This window comes from Oncorhynchus gorbuscha, linkage group LG11 (genome assembly GCF_021184085.1).
Source record: "Oncorhynchus gorbuscha isolate QuinsamMale2020 ecotype Even-year linkage group LG11, OgorEven_v1.0, whole genome shotgun sequence".
NCBI lineage: Eukaryota > Metazoa > Chordata > Actinopteri > Salmoniformes > Salmonidae > Oncorhynchus > Oncorhynchus gorbuscha.
Genome location: NC_060183.1, coordinates 29,161,513 through 29,186,212, shown reverse-complemented (window position 1 = coordinate 29,186,212; position 24,700 = coordinate 29,161,513). Strand labels below are relative to the sequence as shown.

At 43.5% G+C, this 24,700-nt stretch overlaps 1 protein-coding gene across 3 annotated transcripts in view; it reads right to left on the bottom strand.

The window, feature by feature from the left end:
- LOC124048461 (supervillin-like) overlaps positions 1–24,700 on the bottom strand; it is a 72,444-nt gene that overhangs the window by 36,131 nt on the left and 11,613 nt on the right. The window contains exon 1 of one of the 3 annotated variants that reach the window (XM_046369287.1): positions 17,111–17,262. The exons of the other annotated variants lie outside the window; for them this stretch is intronic. The gene's annotated coding sequence lies outside the window, so the exon portion shown is untranslated. Of the gene's footprint in view, positions 1–17,110; positions 17,263–24,700 lie in introns of those variants that run through there. 3 annotated transcript variants of the gene reach the window in all.

Sequence of the window (24,700 nt, the reverse complement as noted above, 5' to 3'; positions counted from 1 at the left end):
GAACAGGAGAGGTGGGTGTCAGGCAGTAGAATATTGGAAAATCGATAGTTACATATTGGGATATTATTTTTGACAATATACCGTATTGACAATATCACAATATAATTTTTGCACTACTTTGCTGTACCCACACCAAAACTTCTAGTATTTTTCCTTCATAGCTCATTCGCCATCTTTTTAAATTGGGAGCCCATTTGTTCTCAGAACTTTTATTTCCAAGACTGATCAAAACTGGTTTTTTCATGGCTCTCTTGTCCCTCTGCAGCAGACATACTATACTGTATGTTGAGCAACATATTTGGAACATCGAATCACAATACATATATAGAATAATGAGTATCATGAGAATCGCAATACATAGCGTATCGTCACCTAGGTACAGTGATATCATACCGCGAGGTCCCTGGCAATTCCTTGCACTACTAGAGTAAATTAGCTCAGTCTTGGGGAGACCATTTCTGTAATGGTGACAGGGGTTCATAAATCTCCCAATATACACCAACCACCAGCAGAGCCAAATAGTGGACCAAGAAATTACACACACTCCCCTTCACTAAAAAATAAGACTGGGAAATATTACTCAACAAATCTGTGTGTGTGTGTGTGTGTGTGTGTGTGTGTGTGTGTGTGTGTGTGTGTGTGTGTGTGTGTGTGTGTGTGTGTGTGTGTGTGTGTGTGTGTGTGTGTGTGTGTGTGTGTGTGTGTGTGTGTGTGTGTGTGTGTGTGTAAGCATGTGTGTCTAACTTCACCTTGACCTCACCCTCCTCCACCTATCAAACTGTTGTTGGAACAATGAGGACCACAATACCTCCACTGGAACAGCTTGAAGACATCAGCCGAATAAACCCATACTGTGAAAATCTGCTGGATGAAAACTAAACTATTAGCTGACCTTGTGTAGGATTTGCTGCCAGGTTCTAGCTACAAAGAGACATTCACTACAACCAGCCATTCAGTGACCTACAGTGCCTTCAGAAAAGTATTGACACCCCTTTACTTATTCCACATATTGTTGTGTTACGGCCTGAATTCAGAATGAATTATAGATTCTCTCACCAATCTACACACATAACCCCATAATGAAAAATTGAAAACATGTTTTCACATGACAGAAGACCTGGAGTTTGGAAAAAGGCACGTGATGGACTCCATAAGGCAAAACAAAATGTGGTCTGAATGAAGGGACAAAAATGTTACTCTTTGGCCTAAATGCAAAGCACTATACCTGGAGAAAACCAGGCACAGCTCATCACCCATCTAACGCCATCCCTACTGTGAAGCATGGTGGTGGCAGCATGATGCTATGATGATGCTTTTCAGCTGCAGGAACAAGGAGACTGGTATTGAGAGGGAACAATGAATGGAACCAAATACAGGCAAATCCTTGACGAGAACCTGCTTCAGAGTGCAAACGACCATCGACCGGGGTGAAGATTTAGGTTCCAACAGGACAATGACGCCAAATATACAGCCAAAGCAACGCTGGAATGGTTTCAGAACAAGAAAGTCCTTGAGTGGCCCAGCCAAATCTAAGACTTGAATCCCATTGAAAATCTGTGGAAAGACTTGCTGTTCACTGCCGCTCCCCATCTAACTTAACAGAGCTTGAGAAACTCTGCAAGGAAGAATGGGAGAAAATTCCTAAATCCAGATGTGCAAATCTGATCCACACACACCCGAGACTACTCAAAGCTGTAACCACTGCCAAAGACGCTTCAACAAAGTATTGACTCTGGTGTGAATACTCATTTAATTTGACATTTCTATACTTAAAATGTTTAACAAATTTGCTAAAAACATGTTCTCACTGTCATTATGAGGTATTGTGTGTAGATGTGTGGGGGAAAATGCATACATTTTGACTTCATGCTGTAACAAAATGTGAAATTAGTCAAGGGGTATGAATACTTTATGGAGGCACTGTCGCATAATAAAAGCGAAATCAATTTGAAGCAGTGCACCTTCCCCTCCCTGCTCAATGTTTCATTCTAGCCTGTGATGATGTAAGGACAAGCGGAATCCCTGCGGTTATTTGGCTTTATGAGTTTACAAACTTGCTCCAACTTTTGATGGAATATTCGGGAAAACAAAATAGGATTTTCTTGATCATAAAGAAGGCTCTACTTCAGCGGTCGCTAACCGGTCGAATACCATACAAAAATACAAACTCTGCCTACCTGGCAGACCGGGAGATTTGTGGCTAAATCGAGTGCGCTTACTGTGCATAGCTCCAATCACCGTGCCATTAGCTTCCACGACCCCAGCCACAGCAAAGTTTGGTACTAGCCTACGCAAGATTGTATAACCATGACCAGAGAGAGATTGTCAAAGAATACAGCAAATATCGGCGGTGTTTATGAGTGAGTTTTTAATTCAACACTATTGCAAAACATAAAAACACACTTCTCCCTACTTCCACTGGCGCTGCAATTAATGAGTAGCCAAGTGTATTGATAGGCCTGTATTTTTATTACCATTATTAGCAGCTCGTCATGTCCATTTTAATATCAAGGAATATTTCACTTTATCTGGTCAAAGGAACCATGTGAATTTGTGCACGAGGCAGATGTGGATGAGGTACAACTCGAATTCAAAGTTCACAGTTGTCTTGAAAGCACCATGAATATCAGATGCAGGTTCCATCAGTCGAGCAAAAATAAAGTATTATTTGAATTTATGCTCCGCTGTGCCTCACGAGCACGACACCAACTTACCCATTTTGTTATCAAAGCTCAAGTTTGGAAATATACTATTGCCTGAGAATAATAATATTGGCAGCCCAGGCCAGGCATATAGCCAATATGCTGTGATCATGTATTAGTCCTACTGCACAAACCTCATTCCTACAGAACTGTTTTTATTAGGTTAATGTTAAAATTTTAAAGTCATGATTCATTTACGTGTTTATTTATTTTTTTAAATCGGAGAGGTAGATCTCCGCTTGCTTTTTGACTGCAAAAGGGATCTTGGGGTTGGTGATCACTGCTCTTCTTGGTGCTGGGCCAGTTAGAGCACTGTATTACGGAGTCTCCTTTGTTTGAGCACCAGATAAAAATCAGTTAGCCTGCTAATTCATCTCGCTTCATAACTCACTACCCTGGGATTCTCCCCGACCGGAGCTGAGTAGATGGTCTCTGGGGCATCGAAAACTCATGCCGCCATTGATTTCTAACTCATCCAATATCAATCCCAAACATAGGCTTATAAATCTCCTAATGAAGGCAACATTTCCCTTGAGGTTTCAATGTTGATTTCGGGCCTCTGAATAGGCTGACGTAATTCACAAAGTCATCCCAGAGTCCACTCTGTATTACACTCTCACTACCTATAAAAGGAGTTTTGAATAACACACTAAAGCTTGATCGTGCAGATCGAAAACAAAGAGCCTGCTTTGTTTGGAAGCCGACTTTGTTATTTCAACCGAACAAGGAGAAGAAAAATCAAAGTCGTGAGTCATACTGAAGATATTATCACCCCTATTAGGGAACAGTGAACTCACCCAAAGACATGCAAAACATTTTTATTTATTTTAATTATCCTTTACCTTATGGTAATTCAAAAACTAAGTTGCACCATGGCTGGAGAGCATGTAGGAACATGCAAAGCTAAAAGGCACAGAGAAGCTCTCTCAATAAGCCAGTGTCTGAGAGACACTAGTAATGTCCCTGTAAAATAACAGATGTTAGGCTGATTAAAGAAGAAAAACTCAAAATAGAACAGAACTCATCTATTTCCATGAAGTAGAAGTAATGGCTGCGCAAACCACATATCTTTGTTTTGTGGTTTTGTTGAGTGACAACAGTCAATGTGTCCGAAGAGATAAAACCCCAAAACATGGCGTTTCTATGTATTGCAAAAGAAGATAGTATTCTATTTATATTTTATTCTAAACAACACCAGTCAATCACACCATAATTTAGTCTTGTCCAGATTGGATGTGTAAATATGGCTCTACCATGCCATGTAAACAAAGTACGCATCCAGTGTTTGACAGCATGAGTGAGCTCTGACATGTACTTGCCCCAGGGGAGAGGTTGTGGGCCTTGAGAAAAACCTCTGTCTCAACAATGGCCAAGTGAGTCATATCCTCTTTCATAAAAGCACAATTACAAGGCAGCATTGTATTCATCATAAGCTAGGCAACTCTCCAAAAGCCTCGGTCTTGTGGGGTGTCGGGTGATTAGGGGGCACTGGTTTTAAGTGGGTTCAAAAGGGCAGATTTCCCCTCACATTGAAACTTCAATCCATGATCATGATAAAGCATGCAGCTTTCCCCATCACTCGCAAATCTCAGCAGTTATAAGAGTCCACCGTTTTGACCTTGTGGGAGATCTGTCGACATGCCCTTGAGCAGGGTGTTGATCCTGGTTGCTTCTGTGTGTCGCGCTGTACGAGAGTCTGTTAGATGAGTAATGTGATGTAGTTGTTGAGTTGCTTCACTGCAAGTATATTGTACGCTTTAAACATTCAATAAAACATTTATTATTATTATTATTATTTTTAGAGTCCATCCACTTATGGAGCCCATATGCCACATGGGGGTAGACACTACTACAGCCCAGTGGATTAAAGACCCTTAACTCTGAGGGAAGAGACTTTCCCCATGATCTTTTACGATGACATCCCATCCTAAAGTTAATCTACGGTCTCCTTAGCCTTTTGACCTGTAACAAATCCAACAGGTCAGATGATTCACATAGGGAAACAAAATGGAGTTGAGAACTCAATAGCCTGAGCTCTAAATAGGCTTTAAAATCAGAAAATAGTCATTGAAAATACAGTTCTTGGTCACATACACATGGTTAGCAGATGTTAATGCAAGTGTAGCGAAATGCTTGTGCTTCTAGTTCCAACAGTGCAGCAATATCTAACAAGTAATCTAACAATTCCCCAACAACTACCTAATACACACAAATCTAAAAGGGGTGAATGAGAATATGTACATATAAGTATATGGCCGAGCGGCATAGGCAAGGTGCAGTAGATGGTATAAAATACAGTATGTACATGTGATATGAGTAATGTAAGATATGTAAACATTATTAAAGTGGCATTAATTAAAGTGGCATTGTTTAAAGTGACTAGTGATCCATTTATTAAAGTGTCCAGCGATTGGGTCTCAGTGTAGGCAGCAGCCTCACTGAGTTAGTGATGGCTATTTAACAGTCCGATGACCTTGAGATAGAAGCTGTTTTTCCAGTCTCTCGGTCCCAGCTTTGATGTACCTGTACTGACCTCGCCTTCTAGTTGATAGCGGGTTGAACAGGCAGTGGCTCGGCTGGTTGTTGTCCTTGATGATCTTTTTGGCCTTCCTGTGACATCGGGGGCTGTAGGTGTCCTGGAGGGCAGGTAGTTTGCACCCGGTGATGCGTTGTGCAGACCGCACCACCCTCTGGAGAGCCGTGCGGTTGAGGGCGGTGCAGTTGCCGTACCAGGCTGTGATACAGCCCGACAGGATGCTCTCGATTGTGCATCTGTAAAAGTGTGTCAGAGTTTTGGGTGACAGGCCAAATTTCTTCAGCCTCCTGGGGTTGAAGAGGTGCTGTTGCGCCTTCACCACACTGTCTGTGTGGGTGGACCATTTCGGTTTTTCTGTGATGTGTACGCAGAGGAACTTAAAACCTTCCACCTTCTCCACTGCTGTCCCTTCGATGTGGATAGGGGGGGGTGCTCCCTCTGCTGTTTCCTGAAGTCCACGATCATCTCCATTGTTTTGTTGACGATGAGTGAGAGGTTGCTTTCCTGACACCACACTGAGAGCCCTCACCTCCTCCCTGTAGGCTGTCTTGTTGTTGGTAATCAAACCCACTACTGTTGTGTCGTTTGCAAACTTGATGATTGAGTTGGAAGCGTGCATGGCCACCCAGTCGGGGGGGGGGGACAGGGAGTACAGAAGAGGGCTGAGCACACACCCTTGTGGGGCCCCAGTGTGTAGGATCAGCGAAGTAGAGAAGTTGTTTCTGACTTTCACCACCTGGGGGCGGCCCGTTAGAAAGTCAAGGACCCAGTTGCATAGGGAGGGGTTGAGACCCAGGGCCTCCAGCTTGATGGGTACTATGGTGTTGAATGCTGAGCTGTTGTCAATGAACAGCATTCTTACATAGGTATTCTTTTTGTCTAGATGGGTTAGGGCAGTGTGCAGTGTGATGGCGATTGCGTCATCTGTGGACCTGTTGGGGCGGTATGAAAACCGAAGTAGGTCTAGGGTGGCGGTGATATGATCCTTGACTAGCCTCTCAAAGCACTTCATGATGACAGAAGTAGTCATTTAGTTCAGTTATCTTTTGCCTTCTTGGGTACAGGAACATGGTAGCCATCTTGAAGCATATGGGGACAACAGACTAGGAGTGATAGGGAGTGATTAAATATGTCTGTAAACACACCAGCAAGCTGTACATGCTCTGAGGACGCGGCTAGGGATGCAGTCTGGGCCAGCAGCCTTGCGAGGGTTAACAAGTTTAAATGTTCTACTTTTGTAGTCCGTGATTTCCTGTAGACCCTGCCACATACGTCTCATGTATGAGCCGATGAATTGCGACTCCACCTTGTCCCTGTACCGGCATTTCGCTTGTTTGATTGCCTTGCGGAGCGAATAATTACACTGTTTATATACAGCCATATATCCAAACCTCTTTCTATGGTTACATGCGGTGGATCGCGCTTTCAGTTTTAAGCAAAATTACCACCATCCATCCATGGTTTCTGATTAGGGTAGGTTTTAAATGGTCACAGTGGGTATGACGTCTCCAATGCATTTATTTATAAAACGCACTCACCGAGTCAGCGTATAGGTCAATATTGTCCTCTGAGGCTGATCTGAACATATTCCAGTCCGCGTGATCAAAACTTGAACGTACATGAGGTTCAAATAAAGTGCAGTCAATCAGTGGTGTAAAGTACTTAAGTAAAAATACTTGAAAGTATTACTTTAGTTTTTTTGGATACCTGTACTTTTCTATTTATATTTTTGACAACTTTTACTTTACCACATTCCTTTAAAAAAAAAAAAAAAATGTTTCAGTACTTTTTACTCCATACATTTTCCCTGACACCCAAAAGTACTTGAAAATAATTCACACACTTAAAACATCCCTGGTCTTCCCAACTGCCTCTGATCTGGCGGACTCACCAAACACATGCTTCATTTGGAAATTATGTCTGAATGATGGAGCATGCCAGTAGCTATCCATAAATATATTTAAAAAACAAGAAAATGGTGACATCTGGTTTGCTTATTAAGGCATTTTAAATGAATTATACTTTTGATACTAAAGTACATTTAAAACCAAATACTTTTAGACTTTTACACAAGTAGAATTTTACTGAATGACTCACTTTCACTTATGTCATTTATATTAAGGTATGTTTACTTTTAGTTGTACGACAATTGGGTACTTTTTCCACCACTGCTGTCAATGCACCCTTCGCTGGTTTGAAAGTTTACAAAGCAGATACAGAGTTCATAGTTCACCGTGTACATTAATAGGTGCAGGTGATAGTGGGACTGTCGACATGAGTGTGTGTGTGTGTGTGTGAGGGGGTGGGGGCAAAAAGGGACAGGATCAGGCTACTTTAGTGACTGGTCTTCGAGGTTAAGGACCATAGAAGTGTGCAACGTTAAGGGGGGCGGGGGTGGTTTGGCCAATGGTGCGGTTTTAGAGGCTATCCTCTTTGCTGGAGACATTTGATTGTTTTAAAGCTGGATTCCTGCAATTCTACACATTTTGCTATGGCTTATGCCTTATTCTTATGCCATCTCAGTGACTCAAACATTTTAACAAAATAGGGACCTCATGCCATGACATGGGGGGGGCAGCTATGATTTAGCAGCGGCGATGATTTAGCAACTATGCTATTCATGATAATCACAGCTGGTTTACCGATTACAACAGCCGAGTGTTGTAAGAAATTTCTCACCAGCTACTCATGCAACAGCACCATTTCATACAACAAGAACCATAGAAGGGAGGGGGGTCACAACACGAAAGGATCCCATTTCCTAGTCCACCTCACAGCTCACTGGTGTCAATATCTAAACGTGTGAAAAACGGGCCATCTTTGGAAAAACATACCACACATGGGACCTTGGAGGTTAGCTGCATTTATGAACAAGTTCATGTGTTCATTCTTTATAGTCTGGGACAAGGCCCAGGCATAAAAACTGCCTCTGGGGCCAAACCACTGACCTGTAGTCCATTAGTCTTCAGATTCTTTAGGAACTCGCATGTCCACACAAGAACATGGGGCAGGAATGCAGCCACCACCCTTGGATCAATTTGGGAGCAAGGGAAAAACTGCTTTGGCTGCATGCATTTCTGACAGTATGCATGTGATAGTCACACTCTTGAAATTAGTTCAAAGGAATGTCAAAACTGGGATATCTCTTCAAAAAGGCACAATTATGGTTGTACACAAGCTCTTGTCAGTTCATCTATCAAATGATTATCAGTTAGTTGCACTACCCCTTTAAAATCTACCACAGAAACCACAGCTACTGCAAGACATCAGTCTCTAAATGACAGGAATCGCAGCACCAATGTTATGAACACTGGCCCTAAATGCTGACTCACGTTAAGTGTCTGGTAACACCTTTAACAAGACACTCTATTACAATGTTAGGCTAATGACCAAGTGCAGTTCATAACACAAACACTCAATTGACAATTCATTGGTTTAAAGTGAAGCAAATGCACTAACATGTAAGTAAACACGTTTGTTTAAAACAGATGCAAAGCCCAAAGCTTTGGAAAGTCTGGAATATCTGTTGAGTGAAAATGCCTTGCAGTTATAAAACTGAGGAAGAGCTCCTAAGCTTAGTAGTTATAGCCTAATAGTGTCCAATCATGTCTTGTGCCATATTCATTCCATGCAATTTCAGCAAGCCAAGCCATGACACCCACCACCCACAATCATTTCAGTGGTTAGAAAGATAAGATTGGCATTCCTGAAACATTTGTTGAAATGTAATTTGATGTAGGAGATAGCAGCAGTAACTGCGGCATCTGGTACTTTCAGACTAAATTTATGGTAAATAATGTATGTGGCTTCAATGACAAATATCTCTGAACCGGGGAAGACTGCATAGTATGAAGAAGCAATACTCCAAACTGCATATTCCTACTACTTGCCAGAGAACTGATACTGTATACTGGTTGTTGGGGTGGGATTGGCATAGGGTTTGGGGAGTATGTGGGTGGCTTTTGGCCATGTTATTGGATTACTCATGTCTTACTCATTGGTAGGAAGACGTTTGGTCCAAAATGAATGTTGTATACTGTATTTCTTGAATAGTATCTGAATCCTATAAATTAGGCAAGGTCAAATTGGGTGCAATCATATTTAGGGACCTTATTCGATTTTTCTTATTCAATTCAGTCTGGTATGAGAACGGTAGCCCTATCTGCAAAAGCAGGGTGTTTGCGGGAAGCTGAGTATCTTGGATATTGATCTGTGACTTAAAATCTTTGGTGTGACTTACTACCATATGGGCATACCAATGTATAAGGGCAGGCCGAGCTGATTACCTCATTTCAAGATGGCTGCTCCATACATTAAGGTTAGCGGTGTGAACCATTAACGAAATAAACGGGGAATATGTCAAAACACACCGAAAGACGGGACTCCACAGATCATGAGAATGTCTTAATTGTCTGCCTGTGACCTACCTTTATTGATCACCAGCCCCGAGAGTCAAAAAGTTTATTTTACACAACGTTTTCAGCAAACATCTTACAAGGTAAGCTTCGATTTGGTCTGTATTTGAGCTATAGCTACATGGGGTGAGGGGGGGGGATTACATGAATCCTTACGTTGGTAGGAACACATCTAGCCTATTGCCAATGTTATTTGATGATGTATCATTTAAAAATGGCAACATCGAAAACCCACCGAGTCTTTGTCGACCTGGCCAAGGCTTTTGACTCTGTCAATCACTGTACTAGACTCAACAGCATTGGTTTCTCAAATGACTGCCTCACCTGGTTCACCAACTACATCTCAGAAAGAGTTCAGTGTGTCAAATCGGAGGGCCTGTTGTCCAGACCTCTGGCAGTCTATGGGGGTACCACAGGGTTCAATTCTCAGGCCTACTCATTTCTCAATACATATCAACGATGTCGCTCTTGCTGTGGGTGATTCCCTGATCCACCTCTATGCAGACGTCACCATTCTATATACATCTGGCCCTTCTTTGGAAACTGTTAACAAACCTCTAAATGAGCTTCAATGCCATACAACATTTCTTCCGTGGCCTCTTAAACGCTAGTAAAACTAAATGCATGCTTTTCAACCGTTCGCTGCCCGCACCTGCCCGCCCGACTAGCATCACTACTCTGGACAGTTCTGACTTAGAATATGTGAACAACTACAAATACCTAGGTGTCTGGCTAGACTGTAAACTCTCCTTCCAAACTCATATTAAACATCTCCAATCCAAAATCAAATCTAGAATCAGCTTCCTATTTCGCAACAAAGCCTCGTTCACTCACATAGCCAAACATACCTTGTAAAACTGACTATCCTACAGATCCTCGACTTCGGCACTGTCATTTACAAAATAGCCTCCAACACTCTACTCAGAAAATTTGATTGCAGTCTATCACAGTGCCATCCACCGTTTTGTCACCAAAGCCCCATATACCACCCACCACTGTGACCTGTATGCTCTTGTCGGCTGTCCCTCGCTACATATTAGTCGACAGACCCACTGGCTCCAGGTCATCTATAAGTCTTTGCTAGGTAAAGCTCTGCCTTATCTCAGCTCACGATAACAACACCCACCCGTAGCACACACTCCAGCAGGTATATCTCACTGGTTATCCCCAAAGCCAACACCTCCTTTGGCTGCCTTTCCTTCCAGTTCTCTGCTGCCAATGACTGGAATGAATTGCAAAAATCAAGACTTATATTTCCCTCACTAACTTTAAACATCAGCTATCAGAGCAGCTAACCGATCGCTGCAGCTGTACATAGCCCATCTGTAAATAGCCCATTCAATCTACCTACCTCATCCCCATATTGTTTTTATTTACTTCTCTGCTCTTTTGCACACCAGTATTTCTACTTACACATCCTCCTCTGCACCTATCACTCCAGTGTTAATTTGCTAAATTGTAATTACTTCGCTACTACGGCCTATTTATTTCCTTACATCCTCATGCTTTACGCGCTGTAGGCATCCATTACACAGGGGATTGGCAACTATGTCACCTTGACAGTTTTGTAGCCAATGAGATAAGCTTTCCAGGGATAAACAGTTGATCTGGGTGGGACAAAACAACGCCTAGAACCTTTAATGTGTAATGCAAACTATTGCTACCTGGCTCAGAGACGAGATGCACCGAGCAGGCCACATTACATCGTAAACAAATTTCATCGCTTTATCATAAAAGATGGCTTCTTTTGGGGGAGAAAAAGTTAAACTAAGAATTTCAAACAGGAAGCTAAAAAGGCAGCAGCTATGAATAAATATACCAACATAGAACCTTTGAATAAAATACTGGTCGGACTCGGATGAGGGGAGTAATTTGGACAATGAGTGGGTCGGCCGACGAAGATTGCCTTCTCGAAGGATTGGAACCACTTTTAGACCTGTAAGTCAATAATTTACTGTATGTATTTCGTGTTTAACAATTTGTCTGCTTTTTGTGCTTTGGATTTAGTTTACATAGGCCTATGTAACAAGTCATTTCAATGTTAAATAATTCCAAAGTAATTATTTTCTATGTTTCATATCAGTTCACGGTTTGCTGTTCTAAGTTTTATCCTAGTAACTTTGGAGAGGGCTCTAAACTCTCATGGCCGTACTGTATCATTTTAATCATTTTAGTCAATAAGATTCTTGCTACGTAAGCTTAACTTTCTGAACATTCGAGACGTGTAGTCCACTTGTCATTCCAATCTCCTTTGCATTAGCGTAGCCTCTTCTGTAGCCTGTCAACTATGTGTCTGTCTATCCCTGTTCTCTCCTCTCTGCACAGACCATACAAACTCTCCACACCGCGTGGCCGCGGCCACCCTAATCTGGTGGTCCCAGCGCGCACGACCCACGTGGAGTTCCAGGTCTCCGGTAGCCTCTGGAACTGCCGATCTGCGGCCAACAAGGCAGAGTTCATCTCAGCCTATGCCTCCCTCCAGTCCCTCGACTTCTTGGCACTGACGGAAACATGGATCACCACAGACAACACTGCTACTCCTACTGCTCTCTCTTCGTCCGCCCACGTGTTCTCGCACACCCCGAGAGCTTCTGGTCAGCGGGGTGGTGGCACCGGGATCCTCATCTCTCCCAAGTGGTCATTCTCTCTTTCTCCCCTTACCCATCTGTCTATCGCCTCCTTTGAATTCCATGCTGTCACAGTTACCAGCCCTTTCAAGCTTAACATCCTTATCATTTATCGCCCTCCAGGTTCCCTCGGAGAGTTCATCAATGAGCTTGATGCCTTGATAAGCTCCTTTCCTGAGGACGGCTCACCTGTCACAGTTCTGGGCGACTTTAACCTCCCCACGTCTACCTTTGACTCATTCCTCTCTGCCTCCTTTCCACTCCTCTCCTCTTTTGACCTCACCCTCTCACCTTCCCCCCCTACTCACAAGGCAGGCAATACGCTCAACCTCATCTTTACTAGATGCTGTTCTTCCACTAACCTCATTGCAACTCCCCTCCAAGTCTCCGACCACTACCTTGTATCCTTTTCCCTCTCGCTCTCATCAAACACCTCCCACACTGCCCCTACTCGGATGGTATCGCGCCGTCCCAACCTTCGCTCTCTCTCCCCCGCTACTCTCTCCTCTTCCATCCTATCATCTCTTCCCTCTGCTCAAACCTTCTCCAAACTATCTCCTGATTCTGCCTCCTCAACCCTCCTCTCCTCCCTCTCTGCATCCTTTGACTCTCTATGTCCCCTATCCTCCAGGCCGGCTCGGTCCTCCCCTCCCGCTCCGTGGCTCGATGACTCATTGCGAGCTCACAGAACAGGGCTCCGGGCAGCCGAGCGGAAATGGAGGAAAACTCGCCTCCCTGCGGACCTGGCATCCTTTCACTCCCTCCTCTCTACATTTTCCTCCTCTGTCTCTGCTGCTAAAGCCACTTTCTACCACTCTAAATTCCAAGCATCTGCCTCTAACCCTAGGAAGCTCTTTGCCACCTTCTCCCCCCCCTCCTCCCTCTCTGCAGATGACTTCGTCAACCATTTTGAAAAGAAGGTCGACGACATCCGATCCTAGTTTGCTAAGTCAAACGACACCGCTGGTTCTGCTCACACCGCCCTACCCTGTGCTCTGACCGCTTTCTCCCCTCTCTCTCCAGATGAAATCTCGCGTCTTGTGACGGCCGGCCGCCCAACAACCTGCCCGCTTGACCCTATCCCCTCCTCTCTTCTCCAGACCATTTCCGGAGACCTTCTCCCTTACCTCACCTCGCTCATCAACTCATCCCTGACCGCTGGCTACGTCCCTTCCGTCTTCAAGAGAGCGAGAGTTGCACCCCTTCTGAAAAAACCTACACTCGATCCCTCCGATGTCAACAATTACAGACCAGTATCCCTTATTTCTTTTCTCTCCAAAACTCTTGAACGTGCCGTCCTTGGCCAGCTCTCCCGCCATCTCTCTCTGAATGACCTTCTTGATCCAAATCAGTCAGGTTTCAAGACTAGTCATTCAACTGAGACTGCTCTCCTCTGTATCACGGAGGCGCTCCGCACTGCTAAAGCTAACTCTCTCCTCTGCTCTCATCCTTCTAGATCTATCGGCTGCCTTCGATACTGTGAACCATCAGATCCTCCTCTCCACCCTCTCCGAGTTGGGCATCTCCGGCGCGGCCCACGCTTGGATTGCGTCCTACCTGACAGGTCGCTCCTACCAGGTGGCGTGGCGAGAATCTGTCTCCTCACCACGCGCTCTCAACACTGGTGTCCCCCAGGGCTCTGTTCTAGGCCCTCTCCTATTCTCGCTATAGACCAAGTCACTTGGCTCTGTCATAACCTCACATGGTCTCTCCTATCATTGCTATGCAGACGACACACAATTAATCTTCTCCTTTCCCCCTTCTGATGACCAGGTGGCGAATCGCATCTCTGCATGTCTGGCAGACATATCAGTGTGGATGACGGATCACCACCTCAAGCTGAACCTCGGCAAGACGGAGCTGCTCTTCCTCCCGGGGAAGGACTGCCCGTTCCATGATCTCGCCATCACGGTTGACAACTCCATTGTGTCCTCCTCCCAGAGCGCTAAGAACCTTGGCGTGATCCTGGACAACACCCTGTCGTTCTCAACCAACATCAAGGCGGTGGCCCGTTCCTGTAGGTTCATGCTCTACAACATCCGCAGAGTACGACCCTGCCTCACACAGGAAGCGGCGCAGGTCCTAATCCAGGCACTTGTCATCTCCCGTCTGGATTACTGCAACTCGCTGTTGGCTGGGCTCCCTGCCTGTGCCATTAAACCCCTTCAACTCATCCAGAACGCCGCAGCCCGTCTGGTGTTCAACCTTCCCAAGTTCTCTCCACTGGCTTCCAGTTGAAGCTCGCATCCGCTACAAGACCATGGTGCTTGCCTACGGAGCTGTGAGGGGAACGGCACCTCAGTACCTCCAGGCTCTGATCAGGCCCTACACCCAAACAAGGGCACTGCGTTCATCCACCTCTGGCCTGCTCGCCTCCCTACCACTGAGGAAGTACAGCTCCCGCTCAGCCCAGTCAAAACTGTTCGCTGCTCTGGCCCCCCAATGGTGGAACAAACTCCCTCACGACGCCAGGACAGCGGAGTCAATCACCACCTTCCGGAGACACCTGAAACCCCACCTCTTTAAGGAATACCTAGGATAGGATAAGTAATCCCTCTCACCCCCCCTTTAAGATTCAGATGCACTATTGTAAAGTGACTGTTCCACTGGATGTCATAAGGTGAATGCACCAATTTGTAAGTCGCTCTGGATAAGAGCGTCTGCTAAATGACTTAAATGTAAAATGTAAATGTAATGGCCATTGTTTACTCTATTGTGTTACTGTTTCGATTGAGAGTGTGTGCTTCACACCTATGTGAGTCACTGTATAGATAGGGTTTAGACTTGGTATTTTTACTTTACAGTAATGTCGTTTTGTAAATTTAGTCAACTGTAATTCCGTGTGTCTTAGAGGATTTGAGGATTTGGATGACGACATTTGGGAGCCACTCCTCCCCAGCAAGTGCCCCCGCCGGTCAAGGTCTTCACCCCCAACTGCTATGTCAATCATCCCATCGGATGGTTCTACATCCACTCTTGATAGACATCTTGAAAAAGAAAATAGGGGCTTGTGGCACCATTTGTCCTAGGAAAATCTGTTTCCCCAAGACTAAGGTAAAGGTCATGACAAAGACAGCGGGGAGGGGGACCATACATTGGATCAGGACTAACAAGCTGCTTTTTGTGAAATGGAAGGACACTAGGGAAGTAACCATGCTCACCATACAGCATAAGGCATTCAACAAACATGTCTCAAGGAGGGTGAAAAAGGAAGAATGTCCCCATTCCTGTGAAGGACTACAATGCCAGCATGGGGGGTGTCGACCTGGTAATAGCCTCCACAATACCAGGAAGTTTGTGGACAATGCTACAGTAAATGTTTTCATTCTGCACAAGCAGATGGCCAAAGCAATAAGGTTGGCCTTCCGAGAGCAGCTGGTTTTTGGAAATTGTTGAATTGGGGGCTCAAAGCAACCTTGCAACCCCCCCCCCCCCACCCACTCCACATTCAAGGTGAGTGCCACTATCCAACACACATGCCAAAAGGAACAACTGCAAGCATTGCACAAAACACAGGTTGGGGGTGGGGGAGTTAAATGCCAGATATTCTGTCCGAAATGCCAGTTCGCTTTCCGTTTCCTGGCAGAGAGGGACTGCTTCAAAAGACTACACTTCACTGTAGCTTGTGCATGTCGTGATAATCTAATCATCTGCACCTGGGATGTAAAGTGAACACCATTGGTAAATAGTTCTGTTTATTTATATTTTTTGTGTAAACAAAAAAATAGTGTGTAAACAAGTTGGTGTATGTTTATAATTCTGTATGTATATCTGTTGCTTTAATATTGTTTTTGTAAACAGTTCATTTGCATGTGGGACGAATAGATTGGATATGCCTTGGCTAAACGTTCAAGCACTTTGAAGAGGTTGAGAAAACACTTGGATATCGCCTGTATGTCCCCCGACACCACCACAAGAAATGCAGTTTTATAATTCAATCATTTTTAGGCACATCCACTGTGCAAAACAATTACCACATTCGGGAAACTTTGGAGAGGTTGAAATGACACTTAAAATGTACCCTGGATACTCTATGACACCCATGTTTGAGTGAGACTGATAAAAATTGTTTTCGTACTGAACAAATTGCATTTAGGGATTGCAAATATGTAATAGTACTGGAATTATCAAATTTACAGACATATGCCACTTTGGAGAGGTTTAGGGACACTTGAAAATGTCCCGTAACCACACCTGACACAACTTACTAAAACATCTGCCCATTTCTAGTTGTTAGGTCTATCAATTCCATTTTTCTGATGTTGTTTGCATGTTGTGGAAGCCATCTGATGCGTTTCCAGGTCTGGGCATCAATAATTCACTTATAACTTGTCAATGAAAGAGGACTTTCAAAATAAATCCAAAATAGGTATTTTGTGTGTGCTTGGTCTGATGTATTCTGAACTACGTAACTTCTATCTACGTAATCTTCTCACAATCGGAGATGGTGGGTGTCGAAAATGTCTTTCTTGTGCCTTTTGAAGTGGAACGACCCCATAGAGACATTCAAGCATCAGCTTCCTTCCCTTTTGCACCCTGGGAAGAGCAAGTTAAACAAATTGCCAGCTCCTGACATTCACATTCTTCCTGAGGGAGGAGGGTGGAAACTTTTGTCCACAGTGAGAAAACCAGGTGCCAGTGTTCAGCTGCTGAAGACAGCAAGCAAACAGGCAAGGCCAGTAGTCTCCGTTATAAAAGTCTCTCACTCGTGGCAAGTCAAAGCGATTTGCCATCAAGTGCAAGCACCCACGGAGAGGAGAATAAAACGAGTGAGAGAAATAGGGTATGCCACTGAGATATTACAGTATCTTAGGAAAAATATAGCCTTACCTTTTCCTGTAGGCTACACTATGCCTCTAGTTGTAAATAATGTTTTTAAGAAAAGGGTGTTAAGCTAAGACCGGTAGACGCACATCTCCGGACAGCAGCAAAAGTGGGTGAGTTTCCTGTCCCGTTTCTAGCAGCGTGCGATTCCAGACGGGTCATGTGACCAGGCAGCGAGGAGACGAAGCTCAGTATGGGTCATCAGCCCGTAATCCAATAACGCTATCTGACATCTACATGTGCTAAGCAGCAGCTTAGGCCAAAACTATTTAACCAACCACAGGCGAAAAACGCCATAGGGGCGGGGCCATGGTGCCATGCATTTCCACCCCATACCGTAATAGACCGCATACTGGAAAACCAATGTGTTTCCCATTAAATTACAAAGCCATAGAGGCTGATGCTCATCGTATGGCAGTTTAAGGGCCCAGAGTGCCATCATCTGCAAAACGAGGGCTTAATTACAATTGCAGAGACTTTTAACACTAGTATCCACTCCTCCAAGACGTTATTCTGCTTATAAAGAGCTTTAAAAGGGAACGCTGACAGCTTGGGCGGGTTTTGCATGGCAGGCCCCTTTATTGATGTGACTCATCCCTTCCTTGTGCTTTAGTTGGTGGGAATAGAGAGGGGAAGGGAGGGGGGGGGGGGGCTGGGGAAGGGGGTGTTGTGGGGGCAGATTTTCTGTTTTGTGAGGCATGAGTCACCAGGGTGCCAAGAGGCCCTTGTCTGGTGATACTGGGGTGAGGAGGTTGAAAGGGGAGCGCAGGACGGGGTAAAAACAAGGTCTGAGGCAAATCCGTCAAACACAGACACACACACACTCCTCCCCAGCCAGATCCCTTTAACCCACACAGTCCCACTGACTGTAACCAGCCACCCACTGTCTGCTGTTGACATAACAACCAAGCCTAGTCATGCCCCTCATCTCCATTTTGCCTTAATAACTGTAAAGTTATGTATATTTGAACTGACTGGGTTCTGTTTTATTTACTGATACAGTGAAAGCTTGTAGCTACGCTGAAAAAAGTGGGTTGCTTCCTTTAATTCCTCAGGAGTGCCTTTGAGAGACAATGGCTATTGTTTCCCAAATACACTGTGGTAATGTGGTTTACACACAACACACCCAATGGAAAAGCACTGTTAAATTCTATTCCTCGATTTGTGCTCTGGTTTCTTAGTGATCCCCTTTGTCCCAGTCTTCCGGCTTTCTGTTTGCCTTAGTCAAACGTGAAGGAAATGAATTGAAAACACACAAAAAGATGGACCAATATCTGCACAGCAGCACATAGACACTGTGCTGTAGACAAGGGTAGAAAGTACCACACAGAAGTACGCAATACAGTCCATTACGACACACACAGACGTCCTGCTGGCCTACAGAGCCTTCAGAAAGTATTCATTACACTTTGTGTTACAACCTGCATTCAAAACATATTAAATATATGTTTTTACTCACCCATCTACACACAATATCCCATAATGACAAAGTGAAGACATGTTTTAGGAATGTTTCCAAATGTATTGAAAATGAAAGAGAAATCTAACTAACAAAAGTATTCACACCACTGAGTCAATACTTTGTAGAAGCACCTTTAGGCGCAATTACAGCTGTGAGTCTTTCTGGGTAAGTCTCTAAGAGCATCCCAAACCTGGATTGTGCAACATTGTCCCATTATTCTATTCAAAATCCCTCAAGCTCTGTCAAATCGGTTGTTGATCATTGCTCGACAACCATTTTCAGGTCTTTAAGTCAAAACGGTAACTCAGCTAAATCAGGACCCCTCGCGGTCTTCTTGGTAACCAACTTGTGTAGATTTGGCCTTGGTTTTAGATTATTGTCCTGCTGAAAAGGTGACATCTCCAAGTGTCTGGTGGAAAGCAGATAACCAAGGTTTCCTCTAGAATTTTGTCTGTTCTTATGGAATTATTTTATTCTGTACAAGCTTCCTTCTTTTCACTCAGTCAATTAAATTAGTATTGTGGAGTGACTACAATGTTGCTGATCCAATCCTCAGTTTTCTCCTATCATAGCAATTAAACTTGTTTTACATCCACCACTGGCCTTACGGTGAAATCCCTGAGGGGTTTCCTCCCTCTCCGGCAACGGCGTTAGGAAGGACACCTGTATTGTTGCAGTGACTGGGTGTATTGATACACCAACCAAAGTGTAATTAGTAACTTCACCATGCTCCAACGGATATTCAACGTCTGCTTTACCAATAGGGGCCACTACTTTGAGAGAACACGCATTTGAAAACCTCCCTGGTCTTTGTGGTTGAATCTGTGTTTGAAATTCACTGCTCAACTGAGGGGCCTTACAGATAATTGTGGAGTACAGAGATGAGGTAGTCATTCAAATCATGTTAAAACAGTAGTGCAACTTATGCTATTTGTTCAAAGATTTTTAATCATGAACTTATTTGCCATAACATATAGGGTTATTTTTTAGTTGTAAAAATGTCTAAAAACATAATTCCACTTTGGCATTATGGGGTATTGGGTGAAGGCCAGTGACAAAAACTAAATTTGATACATTTTAAATGAAGGCTGTAACACAACAAAATGTGGAACAAGTCCAGGGTTATGAATACTTTCTGAAGCCACTGTATTATCATCAGAGAGGAAGGGTGGTGTGTGTTTGTGTCCATTATCAGACTGGCAGATCAGGAATTCCCCGTAACCGGCGCTCAGACAAACTCCTACCATGCGTGGCGTGCCCAGCTGGACTGCTCTCAAAGGGCTACTGCAGCCAGAGTAGACACACAGGAAGTCCTTATGAGAGCAATGTAGTATCTTACTACCACACGTCCGCACCCTTCATCAAATAAACACCCTGTGTAAAAAAAAAAAAAATTGCACTGGGTTACCTTGGCTTGAGTAGCGTTCAATGACTTCTATAAACCCTGGATTGCTGATGCTGTGTACTGGCAAATGACAGGCTTTGAAACCACCGGTCAGCCATATTGGCACTCCCCAGAAAGATCAGTCCTCCATAATAGTGAAAGGAATTCTACAATATTTCAATTAGATATTAAAAAGGACAAAATTACATGTATTTAACTAAATTTGTTGTAGTGGAGACAGTAACATTAGAACTTTCAAAAAAGTATACTTTAAGGAAAATATCTTAATATAATTAAGTTCAGCTCACATTAAAACAAATATGCTTTAGGGTGTCTAATATAATAAATGTGGCAAAAACAAATGTAGACATTATTTAAAAAAAGTATTTCTATAGCTTCCATAATATATGTATATTTTTTTTACAATGGTGGGGGGGTGCCAAGATGGAGGTGTGGTGGCTTCAAAACAAGGCCCTGTCAGTCATCTACTGTACATATACAGTGCCTTGCGAAAGTATTCGGCCCCCTTGAACTATGCGACCTTTTGCCACATTTCAGGCTTCAAACATAAAGATATAAAACTGTATTTTTTTGTGAAGAATCAACAACAAGTGGGACACAATCATGAAGTGGAACGACATTTATTGGATATTTCAAACTTTTTTAACAAATCAAAAACTGAAAAATTCGGTGTGCAAAATTATTCAGCCCCTTTACTTTCAGTGCAGCAAACTCTCTCCAGAAGTTCAGTGAGGATCTTTGAATGATCCAATGTTGACCTAAATGACTAATGATGATAAATACAATCCACCTGTGTTTAATCAAGTCTCCGTATAAATGCACCTGCACTGTGATAGTCTCAGAGGTCCGTTAAAAGTGCAGAGAGCATCATGAAGAACAAGGAACACACCAGGCAGGTCCGAGATACTGTTGTGAAGAAGTTTAAAGCCGGATTTGGATACAAAAAGATTTCCCAAGCTTTAAACATCCCAAGGAGCACTGTGCAAGCGATAATATTGAAATGGAAGGAGTATCAGACCACTGCAAATCTACCAAGACCTGGCCGTCCCTCTAAACTTTCAGCTCATACAAGGAGAAGACTGATCAGAGATGCAGCCAAGAGGCCCATGATCACTCTGGATGAACTGCAGAGATCTACAGCTGAGGTGGGAGACTCTATCCATAGGACAACAATCAGTTGTATATTGCACAAATCTGGCCTTTATGGAAGAGTGGCAAGAAGAAAGACATTTCTTAAAGATATCCATAAAAAGTGTCGTTTAAAGTTTGCCACAGGCCACCTGGGAGACACACCAAACAGGTGGAAGGTGCTCTGGTCAGATGAAACCAAAATTGAACTTTTTGGCAACAATGCAAAACGTTATGTTTGACGTAAAAGCAACACAGCGCACCACCCTGAACACACCATCCCCACTGTCAAACATGGTGGTGGCAGCATCATGGTTTGGGCCTGCTTTTCTTCAGCAGGGACAGGGAAGATGGTTAAAATTGATGGGAAGATGGATGGAGCCAAATACAGGACCATTCTGGAAGAAAACCTGATGGAGTCTGCAAAAGACCTGAGACTGGGACGGAGATTTGTCTTCCAACAAGACAATGTTCCAAAACATAAAGCAAAATCTACAATGGAATGGTTCAAAAATAAACATATGCAGGTGTTAGAATGGCCAAGTCAAAGTCCAGACCTGAATCCAATTGAGAATCTGTGGAAAGAACTGAAAACTGCTGTTGACAAATGCTCTCCATCCAACCTCACTGAGCTCGAGCTGTTTTGCAAGGAGGAATGGGAAAAAATTTCAGTCTCTCGATGTGCAAAACTGAGAGACATACCCCAAGCGACTTACAGCTGTAATCGCAGCAAAAGGTGGCACTACAAAGTATTAACTTAAGGGGGCTGAATAATTTTGCACGCCCAATTTCAGTTTGATTTGTTAAAAAAGTTAATATCCAATAAATGTCGTTCCACTTCATGATTGTGTCCCACTTGTTGTTGATTCTTCACAAAAAAAATAGTTTTATATCTTTATGTTTGAAGCCTGAAATGTGGCAAAAGGTCGCAAAGTTCAAGGGGGCCGAATACTTTCGCAAGGCACTGTACATCTTTGGTTACCTTCAACACTAAAATTGACAAACTGACTCCTTTCTCCAGTATGTTTTAAAATTGTCAATCTATAAAAATAAAAATGTAAATGATATACAATGCACTTCTTTAGCTCACAGTGATGTTGTTGATAAAACATTTATATAAGCAGTCTCCTGGTAGTGTTTCCCAAGAGCACCCCTGGGGGAAACTGCATTGCATTTTGGAAAAACTGACCGACTAAATTGGAAAGGTGGTTACTCTAGGATATCAAAAAAAAAGAGACAACATTAAACGCCGTCTCAGGTTAGATATAGGCGAATGTCACTTATCAGCCTCAGTCTGGCCTACTGTAGAGGACAAAGACATCCAGACAGAGATGGAGAGAGAGCAAAGGAAGGAAGAAAGGAGGCGGATAGTGAGGGGGGGGGGACACAGCGAGGTGGAATGATTCATCCAGCCTATCCAACTCATGGGGTCTCGGGGCATCCACCAGACACCATCTGGACTGCTGGAATTCTAACGAGGGGTCGCCGTTAGGGGGTCTGCTGTACAGGCAGAGGGGGATGGGTTAGCAAATCCCAGAGATACAGTACATCATGATTTGAACCCTTCTGGACAACACAACAAAATCAGCTAGCCTACTTTGTACTTGATAGCCTACTTTGCAGTGGTTGGGTTAAGGTCCAGAGATACAGTCGAACAAACTGAACCTTTATGGGACCAGGCCTAACAGTTGACTTTTACAAAAATCAACCACGGCTCAACTACATGCTAAAGGAAGGAATTACCAGATGTGGGATTAACAGTTAATTCCCGTTGAAACACAACTAAATCAGATAGTTCATATTTAGCAAATAGGCTATGTAGAAACTGGAAACATACGTAGGCTGATGCAGGAGTTTCTCTTGTAATGTGAGATTTCCTGAATGGAAATAAAAGGGTCTATCATTTGCATCACCACCAGAGCGACGTCAGAGTTTGTGCCCTCTTATGAAAAGTTGGCTGGATGATCATCGGTTGGCTGGATGATGACCCAAGTATGAATGAGAGGCCAATTAGATGAAGTGGACATTCTGAATGTCCATTCGACTACAATGTTTTTCAAGTGTCATGTATGGACTGCAGTACTTCAACAGAGAACAATCCAGAGACCAAAACAAGGCTTTTACTATGACTCCATATGCTGTCAGACATTAGTCTTAGTGTCGCTTGTTGTATCAGAAATGCTGTCCAGATATACACTTCAAATCATAGTTGGACTGATTGCCAACATATGTTCAATGTCACTGTGTCATCAATTACTGAATTCACACACTTCATATAGAATTAAATCACAGGCCAAATTAGCTTATCTTCTTTTTGAGAGTGGCCGCTTTACAAACTACTAGCGAGATTTACAAATATGTCTTAGAGGAGATTAGCCTCCTGGCTAACCCAAGCACCCTTCCCCTGGGAGTTCCTATTGCTCATATTGTCACATCCCCTCCACTCACTGTAAATATTTACAGAGTGAAACTGCCTGCCGAGACGGCCATTATGCCTCCCCCCCTTGACTGCTGAGGAAAAAGGATGGGTCGGGGGATTTGTTTAAAAAGGTCGCAGTTTGGCCATTTTTTTTAAAGTTGCAGTTGAACAATATGCAATGTATTCCTATGTAATATATCAAGGCATTTAAATTAAGCTTTGGGCTCATTTAAGCCCCTCACAATCCAAGAAAATATCTTTAACTGACCAGTTGCATATGATTTCTCAAACATTTTCAAGGTGCCTACTGACTACTGAATATCCAGTGGGCACTTGTTTCTGAACTATCAAGAAATGCAGGCTTAACCAGGGTTATTGGTTTTGACTGTTCCTGGACTGTACAGTCAAGTTCAAGTGTCGTTCGGAATAAAAAAAATATTCTGATCTTCCTGTGGTCCATCCACAACTTTAAATGTATTGCATGTACAATATAGTATGCATTTATAACATGCAGTGCATTCGGAAAGTTCTCAGACCCCTTGACTTTGACATTTTAGCATCATTCTAAAAATGGATACAATTAATTTTTTCCCCTTAAATCTACACACAATACCCCACAATGACAAAGCAAAAACAGGTCTTTAGAAAATATGTGCTAATTTATAAAAAATATATTTTTTTAAAGGAAATATCACTTTTTCTCCTGAGCGCTCAGGACCTCCGCTCCCCAGTCTAAGGTTTGCCTTCCAACATGACGACGACCATAAGCACATAGCCAAGACATAGCAGGTGGGGGCTTCGGGACAAGTCTCAATGTCCTTGAGTGGCCCAGCCAAAGCCTGGACTTGAACCCCATCGGACATCTCTAGAGACCTGAAAAAAGCTGTGCAGCGACGCTCCCCATTCAACCTGACAGAGCTTGAGAGGATCTGCAGAGAATAATGGGAGAAACTCCCCAAATGTGTGTGCCAAGCTAGTAGCATCATACCCAAGAAGAGTCGAGACTGTAATCGCTGCCAAAGGTGCTTCAAATACTGAGTAAAGGGTCTGAATACTTACGTAAAATGTCAGTGTTTTTATTTAATACATTTGCAAACATTTCTAAAAACCTGTTTTTACTTTGTCATTGTGGGGTATTGTGTGTAGATTGATGGGGGGGGGACAATTTTAGAATAAGGCTGT